Raw genomic sequence first — 23,650 nt, 5'->3', positions numbered from 1 at the left:
CAGGTGAGATGCCTACGACACCTGCCTCTTCTGCCAACACCCTGGTAGTCCCTACATTTCTCTCCACCAGTAGTTGACCACATTCCTCCTTCTGTCTGGAGATTTACTGAAGACATGTTGAATTCACCTTCAGGACCTACCTGACCCACCTGCACCATTGTTTACCCCTTATGCTGATCCAATTTCCCAACACCTTCCTTTCCAATCAGTGACCTTGAATCAAATGGCTTCATGTATAGTTGTTGCACCACCAGATATCTAAAGCTCAACCCTGACATGAAAGCTGTTATTAGTTGAATAATCCCTGTATGCAGTGATTTGTAGAGAAAGCTAAAATGAAGCAAAATACCAAATCCAAGTCCACTACTGTGTTTTCATCTTCTGAAACGTATGTCCCACCGATCCTGGAACCTGCTTCATCAGCAGAGATTGTCGCATTATCTCTATTTCTGGAGACGTTGTGACGGGTTTGTGATAAGTAAGAAGGGTCTATTCACAAAGGCTTTTGGACCTCATAAAGTAGTACTTTTGGAGTGTTCCTTAACACACTCTTACAGTGGCGGTGCATCCATTGGGGGCATTGGGGCGTTGCCCCACTAAGCTGGACACAGCCCCAACGCCTCCAATGGACGCACCGCCACAGCAGCTTCTGTTGTTGAATTTGAGTATTTCGCAGCCGAGATTGCAGTCTGTGGGTGTGACGTGTCACGTGTGTGTGGGGGCGGGGCTGCCGCTGACGTGGATAGTGGCGCGCAGCAGTCCAGAGGCAGCAGACAGCAGTGGGCAATGGTGCGCATGTCATGTTTTGGGCTGTATTCTGCAATCCTGGCCCGAACATGCGCAGACGTGTGTGGCACTTTGAAATTTTGAGTAGTACAGTGGTGACTGGGACCCGAGGGTGCTTCTCCTAACGCAGGCCCCCGGGTCTCATTATGGGCAGGGACTAACCCTGCTCTTAAGCCAATCCTGGCGCTGCTGGCACAGTGGCGCTGGTAATGCAGCGCCAGGATTGGCTGAGTCTATTCACCGCGTATGGTATGGCCAATCACACTGCGGCAATGTGAAGCCATGCAGTAGTGATTGGCCATTTCAGTCTCTACGCTGTTCGGCGCACCACGTCACCGCGCCAGTGCCTGCTGCCTGCCACAAGAGTCGACACACACGAGACGACACGACCACGAGGTGCGAGGAGTCACGACGAGTGGAGCGAGCACGACGACGAGCAGACGACACAGACAGTGCAGCAGCCAGCAGCGAGTCAGTCAGTTTTCTTTTGACTCGAGTATGTATGGCTTAAGCTTTTGTATTTTTTTTGTAATAATGTGTGTACAGTACAACACCGCGTCACGTGTGTCACCGAGCCCTCCTTCAATTGAGGCCCAGTCCCTGACCCTTATTTATTAGACATGTAACAAGAACCCCTCTCTCTCTCCTCACGCGCATCAGCTCCTGCTGTAAAATGGAACCCGGGGGGCGTCGTGTGACGTAAAAGAAAATAATAACTGTGAAAATTAATAATTCAACATGATCCCCCTGGCGTGCCTTGTGTGATAACTTATTAGGCACACGATGTATGTTTTCTTCTGCCTCTCTGCAGCTCTGAGCTGCACTGTACTTGTGAGAGACACCAGTTTGTTTCTTGTTTTTAACGGACGATGGGTGTCAGTCAGGGCCTCCGAGGTCTTGCTGGGAGCACAGAGAATGTTGAATTCTAATTCTTTAAGAGTTTTTTGGCACTCTCTTGGCTCTTCTCGTCAAGGTCAAAGGGTGTCGCCATTAGTGTACATTACTGGGACTCTAGCTTGCAGCAACAGCAGGCCCTGCCCTGGAAACTGCTGAATTACAGTACAGTCTCGGACTCGGACATTCAGCAACCGGTGTCACTGGGTCTTGAGGTGGCGCAATCTTTCTCTGCCATCCAATGAATGGACGCCACGAGGCAGAGAAATGCGCATTCTTCAGCTAATAATGTCTTTTGTGCTTGTCCAAAAGACCGGTCATATATTTACCTGCCTTTCCATTTCATTCTTGCTTTATTCATCCCCATTGTTGCTTCCTTTCATTCTTATCTTCCATTTCTTTATTTCTCTACCACCCCGTGCCCCTCTGCTTCCCTGGTGTCGTAGAGACGGTAGTCTAAGCTGTTGCCGTCTCAGAGACAAGTTTGGTGTTTTTCTGTCCACAAAGCCCCCAGAGTACGGCTGTCGGCTCTGGACACATTCCGTTTCCTTATAATCAAGAACTGAAGCGTTGTCCTTGTTGGTATGAGTTGTAATGCTTTTTTCCTGTAGTGACAGTAGCTTAATATTCCTGCTCTCGCCGCCATGACTGACCCCGGTGTCTCTGTCAGACCGTCCTGGCCCCTTCCCGATGATCTTTTCCACCTTTTATAAACCTGCTGGGGACGTTCTGGCATTTTAATTGATAATTCTCTGCTGGATGATAAAAATAACTGTCTTGCGATATTTCGGTGCTCCGACCTGCCTGCTTGATACCCGCACAGTCGCACTTAGCAAGCAACATCCTACATAATTCATGCTGATCAGTTGACAGAGGTGTACTGTTATGACGCGCAACGTTTTCCAAGAAAGCCTGCTCCCGATTTGCTGCGACTGAGGGCGGCATCCTCCCCGTTTCTACCGATTGATTTCAGAAAGTATGAATTCCAATAATAATCCGTCTCTCGAGAAGCATCCCACAAGTACATCTGTATCATCAGGATGCAGCAATATTTACACGATTTATTTCATCTGTGCAAATCGATGACGAGGAGAGGCCTGAAAGAGGCCCATGGGAGACTGAAAGTGAAAGCGGGAAAGTGTCAGTGAGTGAGATTGGAAGAGAGCGAGGGTGCGCGAGATGGTGACGATGGACTGAGTATGAGGAGAGGAGAGGAGAGGGAGAGAGTGACCACGAGGTGACAACAGTGAGAACAGATCATGGCAGCCATGACAGGGCCAAGTTGTTTCCTCTCCTCTCCTCATACTCAGTCCATCGTCACCATCTCGCGGCCAAGTAAAGAGAGATACTGATTTGCAATACCGAAAGCGTTGGGAATAGAGTAGCGCGTGCCACACAATATAATACTGGCACTCCTGCTCACTTAGAGCACAAATGGATGGATGCAGCAGGAGCAAGAGACATGCGCCCTGATCAGCTTCAACGTATTCTCAATTAGGATCCAGGAATGTGCTCTTAAAAGTGCAGTCCACACCCTAGCAACAGGCAAAATAACAGCACCCTCGGTGAGCCCAGGCCAGGCAGGGCCAGTAAAGTACGAGGAATGCTCCCAATCCTGCTGTCAAGTACGAAGCGAGGGGATGCGCCCAAGAGAAGGGGAGAGCAAACAGAGACAGATGGAGGGAAAGGGCGCAGAAAAAGACGTGGGAGGAAGAGTGTAATGAACCGCAAGAGGGAGAGAAGAGAACAGGGGAGGCAAAGGGGAGGAGACAGGAAGTGAAAACAATAGTGACAACAGAGAAAAAGGGGACAACGGAGTAGAGATAAAAAAGGATGTAGAAAAGGATGGTGCTTTCTCAAATTTGCTTGAAAATGCACCATTTTTCCACTCTTTTTTCAAAATTTTCTCGGGGGGAGAACCCCCAGAACCGCCATTAGGTTGTTCGGGCACGCTCGCTACGCTCAGTCGCTATACGGAAGTATGACAAACATTTTACGCTCACCACTTTCAAATGTCACCGTCCGCCACTGCACTCTTAGATGTTTTGTGAATTGCCTCTGAAATATTTATAATGCAAGTAAAATATAAATACTCAGATTCTATTAGTACAAACGGTAAAGCCTGTGCCCTCTTCGCACTTACTCTAAGAGGCACTTGGGTGTTTTGAGGCGATCCATAAAGGACGTTTGTGTAAGTAGAAAAGTATTCCAGAAGTACGACTTCCTGTACTTGCTTTTTCGAATTGACCCTGGAGTGGTAAATAAATGCCACTTAGAAAGCACTACAAACAGAAACGTGCATACAGCGATTTCTGCAACAAAACAGCCAACCTTACAGCAGCACGATGAAACCAAGATAAAAGAGTGCCTCACAGAGTTACTAATTGGATTTTGACGTAACTAATGGAAGGTAATAGTTCCCGAAATCGTGTTGTTGTTTTGCTTTAAGCAAAGAAATGAACTTCTTATTATTTCTATTCAAATGGTTTTATTCAAGTTTGTTTTGTGGTTTAAAATTTTATAAACTATATACATATTTGCAAATACTGTTCTTATGACAACAATAGAGACATTGGTAAATGGAAATAAATGAAAGCCTATTAAAGTAAAATCACATCCATATTTTGTTTTTAAAATGTTATAAACATTTTACTGGACACATTTGCACAGATAATCAAGTTGTAAGAACTGGAGAATCCCATGGCAAGGGGCTGTAGACCACTGCAATGCTTCTGGCAACAAAAGAGGCATCACACATTGGCCTCTCAGTGAGAACACTGATGTCATGAAGCTTGTCAGGCTGGTATTTGTTTTCTACTTGAAATAAAAAGTTCAAATATTAGTGAATAGGTCATGCATTTAATGGACTCATAACTCACAATCTGAGCGTGGGCCATTGAGTGATATTAAGACAAATGTTGGGAGGGAAATGCATCCGTACACAAATGAACACCAGTAGGTGAGATATTCCTCTGTTTCCATCAATGTGTGCAGTGAGAAAAAGCACCAAACAAGAGTGAATGCTTCAGTCGATTTGATACTGGCATCAGTGACCGGGGATATCTATATATCAATTAAATCTATTTAAGGAACTCATTCTAAAGTCACATTTTCAACTGATGAGTAAAATACAACAAGTAATATATACTTATTCAGAAGAATAACAAAAAGTGAGGGTTGATCAGGGCACTCCACCTGGAGTCTATTTTCAGTTTTAAAGTCTGACTTGTTCTCATTTTATAAACCCTTATCCTATTTGTTGGTACTGATTTATGTTGTTTTACATAGAGACAGACATTAATGTTGGATGTTAGCTTGCACATGATATGGATATTAGCAATTGACAGCTTGGATAACCACATCCCAGAATCCTCTGCAACTGTTAACGTGACCATTGGCTTTATCACATCAGTGCACAAGGAAAGCAGGGTAAGAGACTTTTGCAGCAGGTGTGATGAGAAAATTATGGGTCGGCGGAATTTGCGAAATTCACTTTTGTAAATTAACGCGAAAATGTTAAAAATCTCCGCAAACACGCGGAAATATCGCGAAGATGCGGAAGTTTTTTTCCCGCCCGTTCGCGGTATGTTCTGCGTGTTCGCGGCTCGCCAACTTACCCATGCGGTTGCTCGCGGGCGCGGCCATCTTGTTTTCACTTGTCTCGCGGTGCATGATCGCGAGAAGAAAGACGTGATCGCGCGACGAATGATGTTACTGCGGGCGCGAACTGTCGCGAGACAGCGCAAATGGCTACCAACAATCCAACATCTCATGGAGAACGTGACCGGATCGGGAAAACTTGTCGGCGAACGCGGGGATTCAGGTAAGGCGATCGCGCGCACGCAAGAATGTATTATTTTGCAGCGTGAGCAAGCAAAAAAATTCCGGTAAAATGCGGATGTGCGGAAATTTTGACATTTTCGCGCTCTCCGCGGAATGAGAAAATGTCAAATTATCGCAATTTCCGCGAGCGGAACCGATTTTTAGCCCAGGCCTAGAGAAAATGAGATATATGACAGATTCGTGAAGGTATTTTGCACTTCTGAGTTCTACTTAGCTCCATCTTTGAGTGTCAACTCATAGTTAGTATTTACCAACTACCCATAAATATATTTGCAAAAATATGATGTTACACCTACATAAGCTGATAACAAATGTGAGCAGATCTGCTCACTGGGTGGGCTGTGATTGTTCCAGCATTGGTCTGACTACCTCAGAAAGTGAACACCGGCAAACAAGGAATTAACAAACACATTCCATTTTAGATGTAGTCAGTGAACTACAATGGCGTAACATAAGGCCCCGCAGCCTCCGCAGTGCGGGGGTGCCCCTGAGCTCCCAGTCATGTGGGGGGCCCCTCAGAGTGAGTGCTGCTATAGTTTAGAACAATAATTTGCCCATGGTTCCTAAGGGGTCCCCTCCTCTTATTGTCTTTGTCCGTCTGCCGCTGCACCAGTAAATAAGAATAAAACATAGGCACTTGAAGCAGAATCGACCTGCATAGAGAACTGAGAACGAACTGAAAGCAAGGTTCCTCCTGCCTCAGTACCCGGGTGTCCCCTTTTGTTCAAAGCGGGGCAGGGAGGGTCGTGTCATGGTCATGCGCAATGTAAACTGCACATGAGGCTATTCACAAGGCGCGAGTCAAAGCAAGCCATTACAGTGAGTACCATACTATATTCATTATTATGGAATTTGCTTTGCTGTATTTGCTTTATTGTGGTGCGGGCACGGCCCCATCGTGTTGGCTCTTCACCTGCCCCCCCCACACCCCTCCCCTTTTGCATAGGCTCTTCTCCTTCCCTTCTCTTCTAGGCCCCACAAGTGTGAGCGGGTGCCGGGGTGGAAGTCAAAATGCACAAGAGGCCCAGGTGTTTCTTTCTTAGAACATGACACGCAGAATCGCTTCACCTTAATATATAAGGTGAAGCAGCGATTACACATGTCACGTTTAAAGAAAGAAATATTAGCCTTTGCATCTTGACAACTGCTGGATGGATTCCTCTCGGAAGCCGGCGTGAACTAGCCAGCACTAGCATCCATGTAAGGGGCTGGTCGTGGGTCAAAATGCAAAAAGGGTATTTCTTTGTTTTAACATGCCATGTGGTATAGCTTCGAATTATGCCCTAAATTGAAGTGATTCCAGGTGCCATGTTTGAAGAAAGAAATACCTTTTTTGCATTTCGACGACTGCTCATTGGAGGCTGTCGGGTTTGATAATATCTGTGTAGCACCCATAGAGTGTCCTCAAAATGAAAAAAGAGCATTCCTTCTGTAGTGCTGTGATCTCCATGAAGCTACATTCCTAGGAAGGGTCTTGCGGAGGCCATGTAGGTGAGAAGAGAATGTTTCAGAATTAAATTACTTCCTTGGTCTTTTTGAACCCATTTGAATTTACTTCAAGAAATTCTGCCCGTTTACTTGCATTTCTAAATTTTGTGTCTCAGAGTATCCTCACTGAGACTTAGGCAGTGAGTATAGTTCTTTTAAATGAAGTGTGCCTTAGTTGTCAATGCTTCAACATAATTTCAGAGTGTAGCACATGGGCAGGAGTCAGGTAGGCAATGTACAAATACTGGCGAATGTTCTTTGCTGAAAGTTGAGGTCAATGGATTTTCCTGTTTGTTTAGACCCCATGAGGCTAAAAATGTGTTGAAGACCAATTGACAGCAAACTGTTGGGTTTATATTTTCAAGTTTTCGGATAGTAAAAATGCATTGCCCTCCAAGATCCATGCAATGTGCTGTCGGGGCTGTGACTAAATCCAGGCTTACGTTTCTTTCACTATCCTTAAAGTAAAAAGCCACGTGAACCTGCATCAAGTGAGTGGTGGCAGACCAGAGTGACTTGTATTAATGAGACCATGTCCTGAGATGTTTAAATAGCCAGACAGATGGCTCAGTGGGTTACACTGCTTCTGTGACTCATGACTTTGAGCCCTACCAAAATCAGCAATCTCTCATACTACCCAGGTCTATGAATTGAATATAATTGGTTTGGATACTACCAATACCTATGTTGTGCTTGGAAACATCAGATATGAACTGTTAAATAAAAAAACAAATTATTATGAACGTGATCTCCTTAAAGCTAGTCGATGTGGTGCCCTTCAGAATGTATGTCTGGCATATTAGTGTTTATTTGTATGCAAGAGGGATAAGGTACAGGAAGATTTACTTTCCGCTGCCTACTGAAGACACTAACAAGGTTGTTAATATCAACCTGCAATAATGTTGTATCCATTATAGAAACCTAGCACTGCATTGTAAAGTAATTATATATTTGCTGTTCAAATCTACACCCATACTTATCTTAAGACATAAACATAAGAGGAATTACGAATAGTTAGTATACATATCCTTACAGTGTAGTGGTTGTAAAACTATTCACATGCAATATACCACATCTGTTATAGTGATCCACCACTGGCCTATCTCTTAACCATGTACCATAAACTAAAAACAGCAAGTTCCATGGGAGTGCATGAGTGTCAGAGGGGTGCAAGCAATCCACTGCACGCGAATCACCTGCCTTTGATTTGCCTAGCTATAAAAAGTGCTATGAGGAGCCAATTTGATGCGCAATATTGAAATTGCTTCATTCAGTTTGTCTGTTTTAAATGTGTAAAACATATTACCAGGTCACTACGTTGCACTGCCATTTATACTCAGTATGGGTGTGAGGTGTATCCTTCTGTCCTCAGCCCAGGGTTAAGGTGTTTGTCCTCAGGGGGGGAAGGTGTCTCTCAGTACCTCACCAAATTACATAATTCCTGCCAAAATTGTGAAAAAAAGCAGCGATTCCATAAGTTATATTGATATCTAAGCACAGGCACAATGTCGCAGACAATGAACTGGAACGTTCGTTTGGGCCTCCCTCAATTCCTGGGGGTGGGCCATTCATAGACATGCACAGTGTAACTGCAAATGGAATCATTCACAAGGCACAAGCCACAGCCCAACCCATTGCAAGTCTGAGTACTGTAGACACCACTGTCTCCTCCTCTTACTTTAGTATCTATCTATCTATCTATCTATCTATCTATCTATCTATCTATCTATCTATCTATCTATCTATCTATCTATCTATCTATCTATCTATCTATCTATCTATCTATCTATCTATCTATCTATCTATCTTGGACATGGACATAATTTAAGGGTTACCAGGGGTTGCAGCAGTGACCCCTGGCTTACTCTTTGTGATCCGTGGCCTCAGAGATGTCAAAATCAGTGCCAGGAACTCAGGAGCTTCTTGTCCTTACAGCATCAGTTGGGGCTTCACTCTCCTGTTTTTCTACCAATTTGTTTGTTACACTAATAGTGAATAACATTACGTTATTCACTATTAGTGTAATAAAAAATGGAGTACAATTAGCTGGAATGGGACCTTCTTGGCAGGTAAGGTAGGTACAAATGTTTTTACATGTATGTTGTGAGACTGCTTGTGGGTGAGAGTGTATTTGTGTGAGAGAGAGGGTGTGTGTGTACCTGTGTGTGTTATCATTAATGTGAGAGTGAATGAGAGTGGGAGTCAATGACAGGTAGTGTGTGACAATATGTGTGTTTGAGTGTCAGTGAGTATGAGTTAGTCAGACTGAGCGAGACTGAGTTAGAGTGACTGCAAGTGAGAGAATGATTGAGTGAGGGAGTGCTAGAGAGTGTGAGAATCAATGTGAGTGAGAATGAGGGAGAGAGACATTGAGTGAGTGGGTGTGAAAAAAACTATTTAGAATGCCTGAGTGAAAGTATGACTCAATCATACAGAGAAAGTGAAATTTGAGTGACTGTGAATGTGTGAGTCATAGTGAGTGAAAGTGAGTGAGATTTAGGAAGTAAGAGTAAGAGTGTGTGTAAGATAGTGAGTGACAATGAATTAGTGAGTAACATTTTGTAAAAATGAATAAGTGAGTGTGAGTGAGAACAAGTGAGTAAGTAAACATAAATGAGCATGAGTGAGATTGTGATAATATGCTTGTGAGTCCGCTGTTTGCCGTGGCATACCAAAGGTAATTGCTGACAGAGGCACCCATGGCAAAATGCTGGCGCTGGCATACTGGAGGCAATTCTTAGCATGACAGGCATCTGTGACAAAGTAGTGGCATACCGGAGGTAGTTGTTGGCATAACAGTATAATGCTGGTATTGACACGCTAGAGGTAATTGGTTCTGAAGGTAGTTCTTGACAAAATGATAAAATACTGGCACTGGCATTTGAGAGGTCGCTGGTGGCATATAGGGCACTTGTGGAAAAATGCCGTAGCTGGCATAATTCAGGAGATTCTTGGCGTGGGAGCATCTGTGCCAAAATGGTGTCACTGTCACTTTGGAGGTAATTATTGTCATGAGTGAGTGCATGAAAGGAGGAACCATTACTAAATGCTGGCACTGACATGCTGACGGAATTGTTGACGGAAGAGTCACTCATTGTATATGAATGGCTTTATAGCAAAAATTCTGGCTCTGATATATTGTTTGTAATTGTTGGCCTATGAGGGCATCCATGACAAAATGCTGGCCCCGGCACAATGGAGGTATTTTTTGATATGTGGGGCCACCCATCACACATTTTGAAAAAATTGTGTCAATTCCTGGGGAGTGTCTGGCTTCATTGGCTTGACACAACATTTGAGGACTTGAATGTTTAAAGTGTCCTTTCAGAGACTATGGCTTTGTAGCAAATTTATGTGAAAGTTATCCTTTAAAATGCACTATTTGACCACAATTGTTTAAAAAGATTTTCAGGGGCAGGTCCCCCGAACCCTCCTAGGAGAGGTCTGTCTCACTTGCTTCACTCGGTCACTACAATTCAGTGCTAATATTATGCCCCATAACTTTCAAAGATCATACCCCCACCCTAATATATATGGTGTCTAAAATAGATGTGTATGTGTTGCGTTATTATATAATCATGCAGCAATAACGGAACCTCAGTAATGTCACTTATTGTGATGTCACCAGGGCTAAGGTCATGTGAAATAATCTCCTGCGAAAATTCAGAGTCAAAGGTCAAATGATGTCACTACAGGTGATTTCATTAAGGCCAGCGGGCGCTTCTAATCATGTAGGGTGAGAGAGCGCTTTACATCACACACATATTTTACAAAGACAATAAAACATAAAGGTGTGCACAATCAACATAAAGGAAATGTTAATTAAGACAATCAGGGCTAAAAGATGTAAGAGTCAGTCACTTGTTTGTCATCGATACTAATAGATATCATATGTTGAGAGTCCTTGGTCTAGAGAAACACAAAATCCGGCATTAAAACTCAGGATTAAAAACATAACACGGTGGCTGGTGAAGTCTATACTAATGAGAATTTCTAGACTACTTTTAGAGAGTAAGGAAAGATTGATGAAAAAACCCAGAACATTTCTAAGCCCGTGCATTCAGTTTTCAAATGCCTAATTCTTGCCACTTAATAGCTCCGTCAGCCCTGAGTGGGGGGGACCCCTCCATGTTCTTTGCAGGGGGGCTCGTCAGGTTTTGTTACGCCCCTGTCTTGACCATCAGGTAGAGGAAGAGTTAGGTGTGATAACCATAGAAGATGATGGTGATGTCTTGTGATCTGATGATGTTGCCAAGGTGTGTCTTGCATATATTGAAAACGATGGGGCTGAGGCATTATCCCTGTGGGACTCCATATATCAATCTCTTGGTCTCTGATTTGTAGGGTGACAGCCTGGCCCTTTGGGAACAGATCCATTTGAGAGCAGATCCTTATATACCAATTTTGTGGAGTCTTCTGATGAGACTGCGTCAAAAGTGGCAGAGAGGTCAAGCAGGATGAGGGCAGCTGTTTCTCCTCCATGCAGGATGATTCAAATGGTGTCAGTGTCCACGATGAGTGCTGTTTAGGTGTTGTGGTTCTTTTTGAATTCTGATTGAGTGTTGCCTAGAAGATGGCGAAGTTTGAGGTGGGCTGTGAGTTGCTTGTTGATGGCCTTCTCAATCACTCTGGATGGATAGGGGAGCAGGGACATTGGTCAGAAGTTGCTCAGTTGATGTAGTTCAGCTGTGGGCTTCTTGAGGATGTTATTGATTTCTGAAAGTTTTGGTTTATCTGGAAAAGTGGTGAACATGATGGAGATGTTGATGATGTGTGTCAGGGTGGTGCTGATTGGTGATGTTCCCAGGTTGCACATGTAGTGGGGGCATTGGTCAGTTGGGATCCCTGAATGGATGATCCACATGATTGCTGCTGTGTTGTTTCTGGTGTGGGTTGACAGTTCGGTCAGATGGCCTTCTAGGTTGGTGGTGGGTAGTATATGCAAGAAGTTTTCTAGGGTCGGATTGGTGTGCAAAGTTGCTGTAGATATTTGGGATTTTGGTATGGAAGAAGTTGGTTAGCTTGTCACAGAGTTGTTGGGAGGCAGCGATGTTACTGACAGTGGCTAAAGGCATTGTGAAATCCTTAACGATTGAGAAAATCTCCTTGCAGCCATTGAAGCTTCCTTCAATGCGGTCCACTTGTGATTTTTACTTGGTGTCTCTTATTTGCTGGTGATACCATATGAGTGCTGCCTTGTAGGTAGTTCTGTCTGTGGCATCGTAGCTGACTCTCCATTTCCTTTGTAGCTGTGTAGTGTTGTTTGGTGTCCTAGAGGTCTTCTGTGTAACAGCTGGCCTGCTTGTTTGGTCTACCATGCTTGATGGGTTTGATAGATACAAAGGAATCAACACAGTTCTTATTTTAGCTCTGCAAGTTGTAGATGTCCTTGTCAAGGGGTTCTGTGGGGCTTAGTTGATCTGTGCTGAGGGCCCTCAGCCAGCCTGCTTTTGTGATTTTACCCCAGCTGCAGCATGGAATGCTGAACTTGGGCGGGGGGCTTACTTGAGGTGTGCTGAACTGGAAGTGGATGATGGAGTGGTCGGTCCATGTGAGTGGTGTGGTGGAGTTGTATTTGATGCTGTCGCTTGTAGTGAAGTTTCGTCCCAGTGTGTTTCCTGCGGTGTGTGTTGGTTCTGGGATGAGCTGGATGAGTCCAATGTTGCTCAAGCTTTCGCGGAGTGCACTGGAGGAAGGGTCATTTTGGGCTTCCTTGTGAAAATTAAAGTCACTGAGAAGAATGTAGGCTCTGGATTCAATGATGAGCAGAGTGACGAAGTTAGTGATGAGGTTGACATAGGTGGCTCATAGTCCGGCTGGTCAGTAGGCGAAGGTTCCGTTCAGGGTGAAGTTTTCAGAGATTTTCTGCCAGAAATGCAGGTGCTCCATGATTGGGGGGTGTTCTCTGTGGATGTTGTGTATTTGATGGATTCCTTATATATCATAGTGAGTTCTCCTCCTGTCTTGTGATGTCGGTCCTCTCAAGTGATTTTGTAGGCAACTGAGATTGCTGTTGCGATGTTGTAAGCTGAAGAGGATGTCACATGTGTTGATACTCAGTAGATCCCATATTTCAGTTGTGTGTGTGTTGAGAAGCATTCATGCGAAGTGGGTGTTGACATTCGGGTTTGCTGTGGCATGTGTTGTAGGGTGGGAGAGTAGGTGTTGTTGGTGCTTGTGTATTGGGAGAGGGTGCTGGGAGCATTGTTAATATTTGCATGGGTGGTGTGGGTGGGTGGCTGCTCTAAAACCAGCAGTGGGGGCAGGTGACAGCTTCTACCATTGTGTAAGGTGCAGCACAACAGCAGTAGGGAAAATGGTGTCCGGGGACTGGTGTCCTAAGTAGTGGTGCGGCGTATTGCTGGGTGGTGATTGGACCAGGTTTCTTGGCATTGGGCACGGTGCAGGCAAGGATTAGCGCCAGTAGGCTCGCCAGCAGCATGCCCACTGCGTGCGTCCACTGCACATCCATGTTACAGCTGCCATTAAGTAGGTCCTAGGAAGGGGGAGGAGTGCAGGGTTCCATGATGTCATTTCCTTTTGCTGATGGGAAGTCCTCTTGCTTGGCTTCTTCTTTTTAAAGATGATTTTGATGGGAAAACCAGTGAGATCACTCCCTGTCCAGATGGATGATGAGAAATGTTGTGATGTCACTTCCTGTGTAGGGGGATGTTGGAAGACATCTTTAATTGTAATTGCTTTAATTGTAAGAGATCTAGTGGCAGCATCTCTGTTAGTGTTCCTTATTAGAAACTGTAGACCTTTTTATTTTGCGCTGAACCTTTGGTCTTTTAAGCTTAAAGAAACTGCATTTGCAACATTGCACTTGAAATTGTGAACCTTGTGTCATTTTTATTATTGTCATTTTTTATTGTGTCATTTTTAATAGTAGCAAATTCTCGTTTAAAATTCAAATCTTGCAAGATTGTGACACTTACCTAGACAGCGTGGATAGCACTCATCCGACAGAAGTGTAATAGCACCTTGGGTCCTGGAGTCTCCCCGGTCCACCGCCAGTCATTAGCGGACTGTTTGTTGTGGAGGGAGACCCCGGAGAATAGCACATACTTCGAGGTGACTCACTTCCTGGCAGGGCCACCCAGAACCGCCATCTTGGCAAGGTTAGCGGCCTAGCTTTTCCGCTATCAACCAGGCCAGGCACTATAAGGGGAGGAAATGGCGCGAGAGCGCAATTGATTTGAAGACAGAAATATTTCTAGTGCTGGCTCGAACCTGCTTTAATTGTAAGAGATCTAGTGGCAGCATCTCTGTTAGTACTCCTTATTAGAAACTGTAGACCTTTTTATTTTGCGCCGAACCTTTGGTCGTTTAAGCTTAAAGAAACTGCATTTGTAACATTGCACTTGAAATTGTGAAACTTGTGTCATTTTTAATAGTGGTAAATTCTCGTTTAAAATTCAAATCTTGCATGATTGTGACACTTACCTAGACAGCGTGGTGAGCACTCATCCGACAAAAGTGTAATAGCACCTTGGCGCCCTGGAGTCTCCCCGGTCCTCCGCCAGTCATTAGCGGAATGTTTGTTGTGGAGGGAATAGCACATACTTCGAGGTGACTCACTTCCTGGCAGGGCCACCCAGAACCGCCATCTTGGCAAGGTTAGCGGTCTAGCTTTTCTGCTATCAACCAGGCCGGGCACTATAAGGGGAGGAAATGGCGCGCGCGAGCAGCGGACGCGCGCAGCAGGCGTGCCGCCGCCGCGCCCAAGGAAAGCCCGTCTGCGCCCGTCCGCGCCTCGACCGGGGCAGGGCCAGTCCCCCTGAATCTCAAAATCAACAACAGGCAATAAGGTAGTATCCTACACAAGCTGTCAGCTTATAGAATTCAACAATACAACTAACACTCATCACTGTCCCAATTTCAGCATGGACGCACTAACCAATAAACCATTCCCCAGCTGCCCCAACTGTGCGTTCAAGCTGGTGCAACCTTTCTTGTCCCCACTTACCAGCTCTTACCCCCCATATTCCAAACCTGAACTCATTTACTCCACCCTTATAAATGCACGTTACCTTCCCAAGCATAAATTTGAAATTCACGAACTATTAACCAACCATAATATAGACCTTTTATTCATAACTGAAACCTGGGGTGATTCTTCTTCTGGACCTAACTTCTGCGCCGCCACTCCCGACGGATATTGCGTACTCAGACAGAATAGACTTTTAAAGAAGGGCGGTGGCTTGGCGATTATTTATCGAGATAAATATTTAATTAAATAGATACAATTGGCCCACTGGTCTGTGAAGCACTGACCTTCTCCATCATGCTTTCAAACACCCAATTGTTCAGAGGAACCCTCCTCTACCGCCCACCAGGCTCTCGAGCTGATTTTCTTACAGCTCTAGATAGCTTGATAGAGCCAGTGGCAGGAGCTCCTGACTACACCATCCTGGGAGACTTTAATTTTCACTTAGAATCCCCAGATGACAAGGACTCTTTTTCCCTTATAACAGATCTACTATCAGCGGGTCTACAACAGCTAGTTACAAAGCCCACTCACATGGCAGGCCACACACTTGATGGTCTCTTCACTAACAATAGCAACATCTCCCTATCTTCTGTTATACCCCTGACCTGGACTGACCACTCTGCAGTAATTTTTACTATTCAGATTAGAAAAACTAACCACATGTGCACTGGCTCCCGCGCTCCTAAACAGCTTCGGGCATGGAGGAATATTGACGCCCATCTTCTACAAACAACCCTCTCCTCCACCCAACACAACTTTACATCAGACCCCGACCTAGTGTCTAATAATTACTCACACTGGCTACATAATGCCTTTAGCACGTTAGTACCACCTAAAAATATTTCCACTAATTGAAGTGACCCCTCCGCCCCTTGGTTCTCAGAGGCGCTTAGATTAGAGAAACAACGCTGCAGAAGCATAGAAAGACGTTGGCGCAAACACTACGACAACAGTGATAAAGCACGATATAAGGACAGGATGACTAAATATAAACATCTCATCGTCACAGAGAAAAGCAAATATTATATCACACAAATTGAGTCGGCTCAAAATTCCACCAAACAGCCATTCCAGGTGGTAACCAAAACTATCTTGTCCACCGACGAGCTCAACCATAGATGCCTCCCCTGTCCTTTGTAAATCTCTCGCTAACTTCTTTGAAGACAAGGTCAATCAAATTTACTCAAACTTCTCAACTCAGGTTAATTCAGGCCATCCCAATTCAAACACTTTAACCAACGCCCCAGCCACTGTGTTCTCAGAATTCAGTCAGGTTCTACCTGAGCAGATAAGAGAGCTTATCTTCTCCATCAAATCAGGATCCCCCTCGACCCTTGCCCCCCTTCCATTTTAAAACTTATCCCGGACTCCATAGGCCCTATCCTCACCAATATTTGCAATTCAATGTTCCACACAGGCTCCTACCCTTCAGTTTGGAAAAAGGCCATCATCAAACCCCTACTCAAAAAATCTAATCTCGATCCCTCAGAACCAAAAAATTATAGACTTATTGCCTGCCTCCCTTTTCCATCGAAATTTTTTAAAAAATAATGAGCACCCAATTAGCTCAATTTATTGACCATAACAATCTTTTGGATGACACCCAATTTGGATTTAGGAAGGGCCACAGGACCGAGACGGCCTTCATTAAGGCATCTGACGAGATCAGGATGATCCTAGACCAAGTTGGTGCGGCAGTCCTGATCCTGCTGGATCTGTCCGCGGCCTTTGACACAGTCGATCACTCCATCGTGAGCGACCGTGTCTCCTCCATCAGCATTCAGCATAAGGCCAGAGCCCTTTTAACCTCATTTCTCGCCAACCGTAACCAGTCAGTTAAACTGGGTGACTTCTACTCCCCTGTATTTACCCTTCCCTGTGGTGTGCCCCAAGGATCCTCCCTAAGTCCGACCTTATTTAACATCTATGTGTCGGACTTGGCCAGGGTCATCAAAGCTCACGGGATGAGGTTAATCTCGTACGCCAATGACACCCAACTGGTGCTGGCAGTACACAAAGACGGAGTAGAAGTTGCTGCCAGTTTCCAGGAGGGAATGCCAGCTATCAGCTCCAGGATGACACTTAACTGCCTAAAGTTGAACACCGTAAAAATGGAGGTACTGATTTTTGGCAGCCTATCCCCTGGTTGGTCCCCCACTTGGTGGACAACCGATCTGGGATCTCCTCCACGACCTGTCACTAAGGTCAGGAACCTGGGCGTAATATTCAATGACAAGCTCTCGTTCATCCACCACGCGAACTCGGTTGTCTCCTCATCCTTCTACACCCTTAAAATGATAAGGAAACTACTTCCATTCCTCCCCCCCCAGCGCCGGCAAAACCCTCATGTGCACATTGGTTATGTCGAAGATCGATTATTGTAACGGACTCCTCCTAAATGCCCAGGAGAAAGTCCTGAACAAATTGCAACTTGTTCAGAACTCAGCAGCCAGAGTACTGTCTGGCACTCCCAAGTTTAAATCCATCTCCCCAGTTATACGTCAACTTCACTGACTGCCAATCCGAAGCCGAACTAAATTTAAAGCACTTTGCATCGTATACAAAGCGATTAACTTCCCTGGACCTGAGTTTTTTTTTTAAAGTACTTTGTCCGTATACCCACAACAGACCCTTGCGCTCCTCCTCAGCTCGCCTTCTCACAATTTCTCGCACAAAGAAATCATCATGGGGAGATAGACGTTTTACAGTTGCTACAGCAAGACTATGGAACACCCTCCCTCTTCACATCATGGCCAGTCCCACCCTCTTGACGTTTAGGAAGCTAGTAAAGACATGGCTCTTCAACCAGTAACCACTCATCTTCACTGCTCTTCTATCATTCACAGCGTCGAGACACCCCAGGGTATTTGTGCGCTATATAAATTGCATAAATAAATAAATAAGATCCAGTGATGTTACTTACTCTGCTGATGAGGGATGGAAAAATGAAATCCTCTTCCTTAGCTTCTTCTCTAAAAGATGATTTTGGTGGGGAAAACAGTAAGATCACTTCTTGTCCAGATGGATAATGGGAAATTTTGTGACGCCATTAAAAAGAAAAGCAAAAAATCTTGGGTGAACATTCAAAAAAACTGTTTTATTACATGCAGTTTACAAAGAAAAAACACAAACACATACAAAACACAGATTCACACTGTCAGTTCACTCTGAACTTAGGAGAGTATCACGTAGACCCAGTGGAAGATATGTCATGGTTATGGGAACCCTTTACGATCACTCAATCACACTATGCTCAATCTATATAACACCAGCAATTTACAGGGAAATTTTTGCTAAAATTATTTGGGCCCTATCAGAAGCATCGCTTGGCCTTATGATAATATTGGGAAACTTCAACAGGCAAGTGGACTACCCATACTACCTCACTTGCAGACCTCACAAGATATATTGGTTTGGAAGCTGTGTGGCATCATTGTCATCATCATCCCAGAGAGGGGGACTACACATTCTATTCTTAAGCACATGCATCCTTTTCCAGGATTGACAATTCCCACGTACCGGTTTCTAACATGGACAAGTTCAGGTCCATAATTCTATTTGCCAAAGTCCTGTCTGACAACGTGCACCTAGATTTCCAGATATACAGCAACCCAATGAATGCTCCATATCGATGGCAGATGAGCCATTCATGGCTCAGAACCTGGGAGATTAGAGACTCACTAACAGTAGAGACCATATAGTACTTTGAAATCAACATATGTTCTGTAGACTTACCAATCAAATTATGGGACGCCCACAAAGTAGTAATCAAAGGAAGACACATAAACCCCATATCACAAAAATGAAAAGTATTCCCTGCAGCGGTGGCCACTCCTTCACCTATATTGCCACCAAGACCTGGAATGACCTGCCCCTCCACCTCCGAACAGTACCTACCCTACTGGACTTCAGAAAGAAACTCAAGACCTGGTTTTTCGACTGATACTTGGCAGCCTCAGTGCCCAGATACCCTTAGGGGTGACAGTGCTGCACTTTATAAATGATTGATTGATTCAAGCTGAGAGTGACTATAGAACCACTGCCTCTGAGGAAACTTGCAAAGACCTAAACAAACATACTTGAACAATCTAGACAAGACATGGCTTATAAAGCATAGCTGCCAGAAGTAGACTGTATGACCAAGGGGGTTAACCAGGTAAGTTGACCCATTGACTAGCATGCACAGAACAAGAGAGACCAGTAAACAGAATAACATAATCTAATCAGTAGGACCAGAGAAATGGAATTTTAAGGTTTTTAGTCACAAAAGTGCCTAAAAGTAAAAAGTGCCACTGAAGGTCATCTAGTCATGCTAGATCCTGGAAAAGTCACTAGTTCAGGCCATCCGTGTTGGATCATAGGTCAAATAGAGGAAGCACCTTAGTCCTGATGAAAAGTTACATTTTAAGTCAGTTGCAAAGAGTTCTTTTCACATTGGAGGAAGCCGCGAGGAGGAGGCCGAGCATCACAAACAGTCATCGTTGCAGTTTAAAGAGCAGTTTGGGCTTTATGGACAGCCGTTGCTGTAGCACAACAAGCCAGCCAAGTGTTTGCTGACGGTCGGTGATGTAGCATCATGGGCTGACCTTCCTGTGGCATGAAGTGCAGGTCTTGTGTTTCTGGTTGATGGGTGCCATTTGCAGTTGCGAGTAGCCCAACCTTCAAATTGTCACCTTTTTATGAAAGAGGAGCTCCCACTGATGCTAGACAAGAGCACTGGACCTGGGGTGGTCACCTCTTGGGAATCCGGCCTCAATGCAGCAGAGACCAGCAGCAGGGCTCAGGCAGGTCCAGACAGGTCCAGCCAGGTCCAGTTGGGCAGTTGTAGGGAGTCCTCTGAAGCTTGTTTGTTCCCTTTAGCTCATGCAGAAGGTCAGACAACAGACCCTCGGAGTCACCCGGGGTAGCCTGGTATGTAGACAAGCAGGTACAATCTCCCTTCACAGACAGCAAGGAAGTCCCTCAAGCAGCAGGGCAGTCCTCTGGCAGCAGGGCAGTTGTTCTGTAACTTTCACAGGTCCAGGAGTGTTCTGATGATTGGCTCGGAGGTCTGATATGTATTCCTGGTGCCAGCTTTTGTTCTGCGGGACTCCCTGTCCTACCACCACATCTAGATCTAGAGAGTTCTTCCCCTGGCAAGGCTCCAAACCATCTGGGGGTGACAAAGGCAGGGCAGGCCTGGAGTTAAATGCTTGTGTGTGTCCATGAGTCAAAGCCTTTAGAAGTGTATGTGAGGTTGGGTACAAGTTTTCCCTAATCATTCTGCAAGGATAGTCCACCCTGCCCATACAAAAGTCCTCTTTGTGTCACTGGGTGGAAGTAATACACAAACCCCAACAGAGCCATTTCCCATCATGTGACCCAGGACACTAGCTAAAGGCACATTTGGAGAGGAAAATACCCACTTTCTAGAATCAGAATTTTTCTGAATTGTAACAGAAAATCTGATTTCAGCATTAAAGAGGATTTCAAATTACAGTTCATGTGATTGTAAACAGCTAATTTCCAACTGCTCCCAATACAAAGTTAGCATTTATTAAATGTAATAAGGTAACCCAGTGTTAGTCAATGGGAGAGATAGGTCAGTAGTAAAAAATAACTTTAGGAGTTTTTCACTAGTAATAGGTAAAATGTAAGTACGCATGTCCTACTTTTTAAAATGAACTAGGCCCTATAAGACTTTAGGGCCTACCTTAGGGGTGACTATTAAGTATTAAAAATTAAAGTTTAAAACTGATCTACAGGCTGCAGTGGATGGCCTGAGATAGGCTTTGAAAGGCTACTTTAGTGGGCAGTACAATGAGTGCTGACTGACCAATTATAGCATGTACTTTCCTGGCCTTGGGTAGATGCAGTGTCATTTACTAGGGATTTACAAGTAAATTAAATGTGCTATTTATGTGCAGGCTAATTTTACAATTCTTGACGGAGAGAGCACAAACACTGATTAGCAGTTGTAAAGTACACACAGTTCTAAACCCAACAAAAAAAATCAGCAAACAGGAAGTATGATGGCAAAAAGTTTGGGGGTGGCCTTTACAAGAGGATCGGGTTCGATAGTCATTGACTAAAGGCACCAGCAGTCCTGCTATTTGTAGGTATAGAAAAGGCCTTCAATAGCATATCATTGGAATAACTTTTTGAGGTTCTAAAATAAGTGGGTCAAAGTCTTCACTTTATAGCATATACCTGGTCATTAGACAAAGGCTTGGAAGCTTGTGTTTCGGTGGAAAACTCACTCTCAGATCCAATCCGGCTAGAAAGAGGAGTAGGATAGGGATACCCCTTATATCTCATACTGTTCACCACTGCAAATGAGTCCCTGCCCAGGAGAATTTGACAGTCTGAGCCAGTGACCTGTTTTTGATGGTCTGAATATCTGAAAGATAAGATATCGTTTTATGCTGAGGATATCTTCTGATATCTAAGCAATCCAACATTTCTAGGTCAGAAGAGATACACCCTCTAGATAACTTTAGTCACTTCTCTGGACTTAAGGCGCAAGGACAAAAACTGTTTTGTACCCAGTGTCGCAAGCAGGAAGTCACTGGGCCTGAGGGATCTAAATCACTAGTCTCGCTATCAAATACCAAGCAGTCCACTTTACTAAGATGGTGGAGATAGCTTGCACCAAAATATAATTCCCTTGCTAGATAATATCTATAATGATACAAAAAACGTGGATGGCACTACTGGTGACAATGATGGAGAGAGCAGCACTGTTAAATATGATAAACCTCCTAAGATCATTTATACTTTACAAAACTTACCATTCACCCTACCCAAAGGATTCATGATGACCATGATTGCACATCTGAGATCCTTCCTTTGAAACAGAGGCCGCCCCTGAATCCCATTTGAGAAATGCTATAAATCACAATAGAATGGTGGCCTGGTCTTGATAGACCCCCAAGTCCTACTACTGGACTGCACACATGATGGTGGCAAATTAATAGATTAATGCATCAGATGTGGGATCCACAACAGACCCTTTGTATGCTTTGGAACTATGGGTAATGGGAGAGAAACCACTGATGCAATTCCCATAAGGTGGGGAAACTCCTATTGGAGGCCTTGCCCTCAACAAAAGTGGTTTGTGCAACATGGAAAGGTGCAAAAAGATACAGAATGGGTAAACCGGCTCACAGAACAGATCCTGCTGTGTGTGGGCACCACCTTCTTTGGAGATATCCTAGAGGGCTTTGGAGGATGGGTCCATCTCCGGATATCTAAACTGAGCAGCGTCACCAGAGCCAGCCTACTGAAGTCATTCACAGATATCTAAGGGGAATATGGATTACTACATATTCCGTTTTAAAGATACCTCCACCTCAGGCATGCATTAACACCCTAAATCAAAAAATCTTGAGGAAATCCTAGAGTACAGCTCTCTGGCTGCCAATCAGGCAATATTATCCATCCCATAGAAATGGAATCTTTTTGCCCTGTAAAAAACCCTAGTGATCAATACACCTGTTAACTTCAATACATTCATGGAAACATGGGAGGCAAATGTAGACACAGTAGACAAGGACTGAATATTTGCATTCATCGCCCCATGAGAAGCAGTGAATACAAACAGACTTTGTCTCATACAATTTAAATACCTGCATAGATTATGTCTGACCCCTGAGCAACACTGGCGTTTCCAGGTCGATGCAGCAGCAGGACCAGGATGCTTACGCCATCACAGCTCAACAGGAGACTAACTGTATACAGTGTGGACTTGCCAAGTCTAGAGCAGATTTGGTCCGGGTTTTTCCCAATGCTTGAGGTGGTCATTAAATGTCCTTTGGATCACAACCCAAAATTGACCTCACGCAACATGGTTGAGGAACAGTATTTCACAAACACCAAGAAGATTTTTCTGACATGAAGCCTAACATAGGGGATATTGCCCAAAACTGGAGAAGTTGGAGGAGTCAAACAACTCCTATTGTTAGGGTGTGGAAACAAGATAGATGTTGGTTCCTCAAGATTCGATTTATAAGGCTAGAAGCTGCTAGATAATGAGGAAGAGACTGGGAGGAATGTTGTACTCATGGGATAACCCCATGTACACAACCAGAAACTTGTAGGTATAAGTTTTCCTCATGAGGCACCATATACCTACATATATATCAAATATAACGTTTTCCACTTGTTCATTTTAAACATAAAAAAGGGACATGTGTACTGCAACCATAGAAAGCTGAATATGTAACCAAATGAAATGTCAATGTGCATCTCGTATGTTTATGCATGAGGATCTAGCAATTTAACCCAGGTCTAATTAGGGTCGAAACAGTTGTTTGAGGAGTCTAACCCCAAAATACAGAATTACAGGTAGATTTCATAACCAAAGGAGGTTCTAGCTTCCAAATTCAATCAGTTCTATTCCAATTCTATGGGGTCCACCCAAATAGGAAAAAGAACCAAACCCATCGGATAACCACCAGCTATATTTTGGAGTCTTCCTGAGAACGGCAGGATGCAAACTCATATGAAGTGCAGTTTCCTAAAAATGACAAGTTGTGGCACAGTTTACAGTGTCAGAAGTTGTATTAAGATATTATGGTGTTGAAAAGGATGAAGATGCAATCAAAGTGTAAGGCATGACTTAAAAACTACTTGTTGCAATAAAATTCTATAAGATCGTGCAAAACT

The sequence above is a fragment of the Triturus cristatus genome, chromosome 2_1 (genome assembly GCF_964204655.1).
Source record: "Triturus cristatus chromosome 2_1, aTriCri1.1, whole genome shotgun sequence".
Taxonomy (NCBI): Eukaryota; Metazoa; Chordata; class Amphibia; order Caudata; family Salamandridae; genus Triturus; species Triturus cristatus.
This window is presented reverse-complemented; position numbering follows the sequence as displayed.